General features: G+C 48.3%; 1 long non-coding RNA gene across 1 annotated transcript; it reads right to left on the bottom strand.

Annotated features, from left to right (window-relative positions):
- Nucleotides 1–4,941: 4,941 nt before the first annotated feature.
- On the bottom strand, nt 4,942–7,909 carry LOC139074115 (uncharacterized). Its single transcript, XR_011523568.1, has 2 exons — nt 7,689–7,909; nt 4,942–7,532 (listed from the first exon to the last, which is right to left on the bottom strand). It is a non-coding gene; the product is annotated as an uncharacterized lncRNA (long non-coding RNA).
- Nucleotides 7,910–8,944: the final 1,035 nt, after the last annotated feature.

Below are 8,944 nucleotides of genomic sequence, written 5' to 3'. Positions count from 1 at the left end.
AGGTGAAGCTTGGGGAAAGATTTCTGGAAGAAGTGACACCTGTGATGATCTTAAAGCACCAAATAAGGAATAGGCAGGCAAACAGGGGAGGGGAGCTCGGTCCAGGCAGAAGCATGGCTAAGGCCGGAGCTCTGCTCGTCTCTTTGCTTGTCACTGAGTAGTAGACCACAAGCATCCTCCTTACCAAACGCCACCTGCGTCATGGTCAACCTTGGGAGCTCTTTGGTGGCCATACCCGGGAATGCCTCAGACTGCCTAAATAGGAATAAAGGGCATGTTGGGATCCAATCACATTTCCTTGACTTTGCCTAACACTCTTGGACCAGATCTTAAGAGGCCTCACGGCAGAGCTTTGGTGCTCATCCTTCTCCTCTGGCTTAGCTGCGGTGGGTGGAGAGCACTGCAGACCTGGACAGGGCCCCCAGTCCAATCCCTTCTGGAGTCAGATAGCTGCATTCCTGGACATGCATCCTACAAAGGCGTTGCACTGGTGACAAAGGTGAGCAAGAGTTAGGGTGGCTGGTTTGGTCCAGCCGTGCTCCTGACTAGAAATGCCATGTCAAGTACACAGCAGTGAGCTGCTAGTTCTCCTTTTGTACCTGTAAAGGGTATTGTTTTGTGACTATGTACTCTGGCATACGAAAGGTTAATGCTTTTTATTTTTTTAATTGAACTAAATTTAGCCCATAGGCTCCCAATTTCTCTCAATGGAACCTGTCTTTCTAACTCAATAGAGTTTCTTCTCTTCTGGAAAGGACTAGTGGCTTTTGGGTAATTACTGCTCTCGTCCTTATCTTTTGCCTGGGTGGCATCTAGGGAGGTTTATATAACACCATGGCAGCGACGATCGGGTGGTTGGTGGTGAGTGCCTGGTCCATGGTCATTCTCCTACCTCTCTGGCCTCCACTGAGATGTACCTGGTCCTGCTTGGTCATGGAATGCCATCTTTTGCTTTTGATGTCCATATGCCACCTATTCTGCATCCTAGTTGTCCCAACCCAAGGTCTCTTCCAATAAGCTGGCCCTTTCACTAGTCCTGGGAGCTCAGGGAGCCTGGGAGCCCTCACCTACCACGAGGGGTGTGAGGGACTCTGGGAGGTGCACCTAGCTGGCTGGACAACGCCCTCAGACACTCTTTCTCCTCCTTCAGTTGCCTCGTTGAACACAGGACTTCTCTATGGGGCCCGCAGCCTCCCAGGTTAATTGCTGGAAGCCAGGCGATGGCTTCCAGATCAGGATTTCCCTCAAATTTATGGGGCTTTCTCTCATACTGGGGCTCAGCCCAGGGGGTGGGATTCTGGATTTCTCCTCAGGGGTTTACCAACCACTAAACCAAGCCATACACCCTCTGGTTTTTCCTTTCCTACCTGCTGGTCAAAATCTACTTTTTTTAAAATGGAAAAAAAAGTTTATGTCACGAAGCACTGTCCCTATGATGATGGTGCGGATTTTGCAATTTTTCTCCTCCAGATTTGCAAAATTCTCCTCCCGAATTTTGGCTCTTAAAATGTAAAGGTAGGGGCCGGCTCCATGGCCGAGTGGTTAAGTTCGCGCACTCTGCTGCAGTGGCCCAGGGTTCGGATCCTGGGCGCGGACACGGCACTGCTCATCAGGCCATGTTGAGGCGGCGTCCCACATCCCACAACTAGAAGGACCTGCAACTAAGATATACAACTATGTACCCGGGGGGTTTGGGGAGATAAAGCAGGGAAAAAAAAAAAAAAGGGAAGATTGGCAACAGTTGTTAGCCCAGGTGCCAATCTTTAAAAAAAAAAATGTAAAGGTAGACTTTTAGAACAAAAACAAAAACAAAACACGATTCCAATGCTCTTGCATTAGCAGCCTCGGCTTGCAAGACTTTATTCTCTACTATAGAATCACACAGGTCTATAAAGGAGTTCAGAAGCTAAGAATTTAAGTTATTTTCTCTGTTCCATCACCACCAGAGGACAGTGCATATAGGATGCCCCACCTACTTCCAGGGTGGTGGGGAAGGGTGGAGGTAAAGAAGAATCAGAAAGGGGCCCAATTTAATATTGAATTATTACCTCTCTTCATATACAAAGGACGACCATTGCTTTCATGAGCGAACCAACAAAGCATGTCCTCCAGGAGCCTGATGGTGAGGGAAGCCTCGGGTCTTTTGCTCAATAAGAAAGCTGTCTTGCAGCAAGACACAGCACCGGTGGGCTCGCATTTGGTTTTGTGCAATTAAAACCGAAGGGGAACTTCTGCTCACGGGGTTTCTACACCTAGAGCAGCAACTACATCCTCTAGATCAAGAAGCAGGAAGAAACATCTAGGGCGAGCGAGGATGTGGAGAAGCAGGCACACACACTGCCGATGGGAGTGTGCAGCAAAACAATCTTTGTGGAGGGCATTTCGGCAAGAGCTGGTAATGTTTCAAATGCGCATGTCCTTTAATTGTTTTAAATGGGAATAGAACAGTTTTAGGAGAGTATCCCACAAAAAGGTATGCACAAATAAGAGAAGATATTGTTAGAAAGATTTTCACTGATGATGTGTGTTTAATACTCAAAAAATAGAAACCACTTATTTGTATATTGATAGGAGACTGGCTAAATAAACGATGGTATATCTCAACTCTAACACACCATGCAGCCTTTACAAAGAAAGAGTAGGTCGACATATGCTGAGATAAAGATGTCCAAGATATAGTGTTTAGCTGCAGAAAAATATGCTTAATATTAATTTTTTTGCAAAGTGCCCCTCTCCCCACGATCTAGACACAGAGAAAGTCTAGAAGGAGACTAGGACCTTTGATATATTTCCATATTGTTTTACCTTATTAATATGAATATTCATATTGTAGTTTAAAAACGAGTATTACTATTTTACCAATATTTTATAAGGTAAAGAAAATTGAAACAGCAGCACAGGAAACACTCAGAACCATCAGTGTTACCAGTTACGAGTGAGAGGAGGCCCGGCAGAGTGAGGCTCCTGAGAAACCCTCAGGGCAAAGAGGAACTCTGCAGCCCAGCCAGCAGACCACGGGGAGGGCCTTCCACATGCTGAAACCCCACCTCCCAGGCCTTACTGATTTTTTGATTTGTGGGCCAAGTTAGATTTTTCTCTTGATTAATAACTAAGAAAATGTTTTATGACAAACTAACCATATTGGTTGACAAAGAGAGTTGTCAAGGGTGACCGACTCTAAGTCTTTGAGACTGAGGAACTAGGAAAAGAAGGTGATGCCATTTAGAGATGGGGAATTCCAGGAAGGGAGCTGAGTTTACCTGGAGAGGTTATGCACGAGCCAATGATGGGACATGCAAGTGGCCTGGAATCAGCTGAGGGGGAAGGACAAGAAGCAAAATCTGAGAACCCTCAGAAGGCGTAGCTGATGTTTATGTAAACCTGTGATGGGCAGGTACATTCTCTGAAGGAGTCTGGAGTGAAAAGCACAGGGGACTTAAGACCTTGGGGCTTGACCAGACTCTTGGCTCAGCAGGACAGAAGAGTCGGTGAAGGAGACCAAGAAGTATGGAGCCAGGAAAGCAAGCCATCGAAGGAGTTAAGGGAGAATTCCCAGGGGCAGGGGAGGACTCATCAAGTAAATGGAAAGTGTAGAAAGAAGGAATGTTCCCCAAGAAGATAGAACACATGCAGGGGATGGAGGCGGTGACTGTAGACCTCTTGAATGAAATGGAAACAAAGACAGTAAGAGAAGGAGCAGGGGCTGGGAGGGCAGTGGATTCAAGAAAAGTGTGGAAACCCCTGTTCACTTCCAGAAGGCAGAGTGGAAGCAGGGGCATGCTCTGAGGAACTTGGGGAGGAGGGTGGACTCCAGGGGAAGTGGTATGGTGTGGTGAACGTGGGACATACAAGGTTGGCTTAGATTCGGCCAGTCCTCTTTCATAGTTGGGGGTAAGCAAGGGATTGAAACTCTCCAGGCCTGAGTTTCCCATCTGTGAAATGAGAGAATTTGACCAAAGTTCTAAAAACAAATAAACCAACCTACTACCTAAGGTGACGCGCCAATTCAGAGGTTCCCAACGAGAGAGCTGGGCCACTGCCATAGGGCACAGCTGACGCTCACACTGATCCCCTGAGCCCTGGGTCTGGGGTGGGGGACCTGAAGCAGCCACAGATGGGGACCCACGCCCATCACCCCGGTGGCCTCTGCAATTGATGTGCCCAAGTGTGGGGCAATGGGAGCACAGATGTTATCATTTCTGCTGCAAGTCCTGAAAGGTTTGGGAAGCACTGCCTACACAGACACGTGAAGCCACAGGTGTAAGATTTGGGGCTTGTGGGGGTTTTGAAAGAAGGACAGGCTTCCTTTCAAACGTTGCCCAAGGCCCCCCGCCCATTCCAGTTGCATTGTTTTTTTCTTAGAACACAGCTGCCTCGCACCAGGTGCTCTTGCTTTTTGATGTCTTTTCTACCCAGGAGGTGGCCTCCAGGGTTATTCGCACAGGCTTTGGGTGACAGTTCAGGTGTGTTGTTGAGTGGGTGGTGAACTTCAAATGAAATGGTGCCTTTTCCCTACAAAGGAGACACTGCCAAACCTCCCCTCCCCTCCAAGCTCGGAAAACCCACGTGCAGCAGCTTCTAAACTGACTTGTGGGGGAACCTGGGATGCAGAGGCGTTTTGGTGGGCGAAGGAGCTCCGCTAAGGTTTGATTCTAACTTCCCTTTAAGAATGCACAGTTTAAACCCACTCTAAAAACGGAACATGTCAAAACTGTAACAGCACAACATGCATCCTCAAACGTTAGAGGTGCAAACGTAAGATGATGCAGACCCTCTGAGCGTTAACCTGTGCTCCCCGGCCGGTTCATGTCCGCATAGACCTCAGGACAGAGAGTCCTTGTCACATCTATGTAACTAAAGAGTACCTGGGATTGGAAGGAGCGCTGTTTAAAAGAAAACAAGATAAACAACACTGATAGTATTTGCAAATTCTTAGCTGGATTACATAAAGATTTCTTTATTCTGTGCAACCAAAGCAGAATGCAGAAATAACTTGGGGGGGGGGGGCGTTGATACGTATGAATTGTCACCTATCACCTTAGATTTAAAATGCTTTCTATTTACTGAAATAGTTCCAGTGTTCTCACTGATTTGCTTTGAAAGATATTTGAGGGGCCGGCCCTGTGGCCAAGTAGTTAAGTTTGTGCGCTCTGCTTTGGCGGCCCAGGGTTTCACCGGTTCGGATCCTGGGGGTGGACATGGCATCGCTTGTCAAGCCACACTCAGGTGGCATCCCACATGCCACAACTAGAAGGACCTACAACTAGAATATACAACTATGTACTGGGGGGATTTGGGGAGAAGAAGGAGGAAAAAAAAACCAAAACAGATTGGCAACAGATGTTAGTGCAGGCGCCAATCTCAAAAAAAAAAAAAAGATACTTGAACACATAAAATACTTTAACAAAATACTCATATCTGTTTTGTAGAGTGAGAGTTCCACGTAAAGTCGTGACTCATAAATTTGAAAGTCACTGGTCTAGTGCAGAGTATGGAGGATGGAATGAGACTTGACTCAAATCCTGGCTCCGCCACTTAGTAGCCACACAGCCTAGGGCTGTCACTTGCCCTCCAGGCCTCCGGGTCCACAGCCACAAAATGGAGCGAATCATACCTACTTAACAGGGATTTTGATTCGATATCACAAGGTACCAGGATGCAGTGACTACTCAGTAACTAGTTCCCTCCCCGCAGATAGCAGCCGTAGGCCAGCTCTCCCAGGCCCACTCATGATCAAAGATACTATCTGCACGGCTCACAGGAGCTGGGCTGCAGCTGAGGCCCAGGGCCAAACCCACTGGGGCTTTAACTACCATCGGCACCCTCCTCTGACGACTAAGCCAGCCAGCCATGGGGCCAACATTTGGGATTTGTTAAGAGTAGTGTCAGGGATGTGACGGGCACGGGTACGAGGGCGTGGGGGTGTCTGTGTGTGTGAACTCGTGTTTTCTGTGTGTGACATCTGGTATTTTTCCTTCTGCCTGCTAAAGCTCTTCAGTGGCTGCTCCAGTCAGCCCAATCATAGTCCTTTAGTTCATGAAGAATTCTGTGGAATGAGTCTCTCAGCAGCTGGGATGCTTCCCCTCTCCCTGAGACGTGCCTTCCTTTTCCATGAGCACAAAGCAAACAGGCAGAAGCAGCTAGAGTTTCTCGCCACCATTTCACCTGGTACCCCTGAAAGCTGCAGCCCGCTTTGCAAATACTTCTCTCTTGGCCCCAGAAGTGAAGGGAAGTTTGTTGAGAAGCTGTTCTTAATTTCTCACTTGTTGATAAATTACCCCAAACAGAAGGAGGCACCATGCAATTTTGCAAATTCCATTTGATTACTGAGCAGAAGCTACCGGAGTCCTCAGATTAAGTGATAAACATTCCTAGAGGACAAAGCATTTAGCACTGTTTTTACTTTAACATCACTCCATTGCCCAGCATTCTCTGTCTTAATATCCCCAAAGGGGCCTGAGAGCCAGAGAGGCACTTTGCAGCTGATCACAGGGATTCAGCGGGTTCTTTGAAAGGCTGTGAAGTAAGCCAAATGGCCGGTGAGCCTCTGGCTTCCCCGTTAGGACTGCCTGTCCCGCGATGATCTTGCTGAGAGTTTTTTGGGCATTGCAGGTCAAAAAAAAAAAAAAAGGGAATGCAGTCAAGAATTTTGTCCCTGCCAGGAAAGGCCAGTTTAAGTCTGGTCTGTGGACACCAGACACCATATCTAAAGAATTTTTTTTGGAAGGAAGCCTTTGGCAATCTTTCTAATTTGCATTCAGAGGAAACGTGCCACATTTTCCACAACAGGCAGCTCAGCCAACACCACCAGGAGGAAGGAAGCTCTCTTCTCAGTGTCTGCAGGTTTATCCCTAAATGCTACGGAAATAGCAGCTGCCAGGGCGAGGGGAATAGAGGATGGAGAGACTTTTAAAACTCTTGAATGGGTTGGATATCGCAGGCATGACCTAAAAAGGCAAAGACGAACTAACCCGAAGCTTACTGCAGATGCGGCTCGAACACAGCCGCAGGGCATGCTGTCAAGTGGCCATTTTATTCGAGTAAGCGCAGGGAGAGAACAAGCCCTCTGGCCACCCGCCATCCACTCAGGCCAGCCACTTGTGGTGCAGGCCTGGCGAGCGATCACGAGCGATCACGAGCCCTCCTTATTTTACACTGCCTCCTGGCTTACAGAGCAATGTGCCCACAGTATGGACCTGGGTCACCATCACAACCCTATTAACTACAATCCCCTTTCACAGATACTGAAAACTGAGGCTCAGAGGAGCAATGACTCGCCCAGTGTTAAAGTGCCAGAACCAGACCTGGAGACCAGGTCGTCCGCAGAAGTTTCCAGTCCTAGGCTGCTTTTGTCAAATGGACATGCTCTTCATATCTCATTGCTTACTAGGATCTCGCACGCCTGGTCAGGCGGGTGAGAAGGAAGAGAACCTGGCAGGTAAATCCCCGTGCACTGCTCTCCTGGGCGGGTTATACGGATATGCTTCTTTTTTCATCAGCTTGATCTCTGGCTGCCCTGTTCAAGTGGGGAGCTGGGGAAAAGAAAGGATGGAAACTAGGTAATGCTCTCGAAGCCAACCTAATGGGAAAACTGCAACAGACTGTTCACTGCTGAAGGAAACATCAGACTTCACAAAACATTCATTGCAAAGTGCCCACCCAGTTATAAGGAAACAGGCTTAACTTACTGTGCAGGGGAGGGAAATTATTTGGCAGTCACATGGAAAAGCAGGCTGCACCTGGAACAGCAAGGTGGAGACGGGAAAGTCAACAGGACAGAAACTCAGAGCGCGAGGAGGGTTCCAAACCAGAAGCGGAACACTTCATCCATATTTACAGACAGGGTTTCCGCCTCAGTGGGACGTGCCAGGACCTTGCTGCTGCTGGGCACCACCTTCTGTTTTTGTGCGCTGCTTCCCTCGGCTGCCAGGCAAGGGGCGCATCCTCACCAGGAGGAGGGCAGACGCAGGGAGGGGAGCCCAAGGCTCGCGGGCTTGCTAACTCTTTCCTAGAGGCCGTTCTGTTTTCCGTCAACAGTAAGGAAATACATCCTAGCAAATGACATCCAGTAATGCTTTAATTAACTGTAGTAGTTTATGCTGCAATGTGCACCAAGAGATCACTTCCAGATGGGGAAAATGAGAGATATGTACACAAAAAAGCAATCCTTTTGTTTTAAGGAAATTGATGTCACCCAAAGGTAGAGAACTGCGAGGGTCCAGGAGGCTATCTATTTTGACAAATACTAGAATGAGACTGGAAATTTTTATTTATTACATAAAATGCAACAGTCCTCTTTCTGCACGCCAGCTTTTCATGTGTCGTGTTTCCAAGGCTATTGTTTCAATGGCCCGGTGCAGTTCTAAGGACTGTATTTTTAGCAATCCGACTTGGAGTAGACAAGAAGTGTGAAACACTTGCTTTCACCCGCAAGCAAGCTAGTTATTTTGGAGATTTCTCTTCCTAGGGAGAGGAATTACATTTCCAGCTGTGAATTTTTGGCATTTTCCCCAGCATTCCGTAAACAGGGAACTAGGTTTCCTTGTCCAAGGGCAATGCGGGATGGGCTGCTGTGACATCCCCCGCATCGGGTGGCAGCCTCAGGCGTGCTTGCTCACCCTGTCTGCCCCGTCACTGGCCACTGGTCTTTGGCAGTCTGCTCTCGGGCCTGGTTGATTCATCCTGGGGTGCCACCCTGGGCAGGAGAACGCAGGCACCCTTTTCTGGGCGGCGGGCAAAGTCCTAGTTACTGGTTCTTCGTTTTCCAAGAGAGGGAGGAGCGGTGGTAGCCAGCTTCAATTCCAGAGCTCAATCTGGAGGTCACAACACCCTGTCCACTGTAGCTCCTGTTTCACTGTCATGACCCAAACAGAACCTTCTCCAGCCTGGACACCCTAAGCCAGCTGCGAGGAAGTCTGTCCATAATGAGAGAAGCAGCAAACTC

Source organism: Equus przewalskii, chromosome 10 (assembly GCF_037783145.1).
Source record: "Equus przewalskii isolate Varuska chromosome 10, EquPr2, whole genome shotgun sequence".
NCBI lineage: Eukaryota > Metazoa > Chordata > Mammalia > Perissodactyla > Equidae > Equus > Equus przewalskii.
This window is presented reverse-complemented; position numbering and strand designations above follow the sequence as displayed.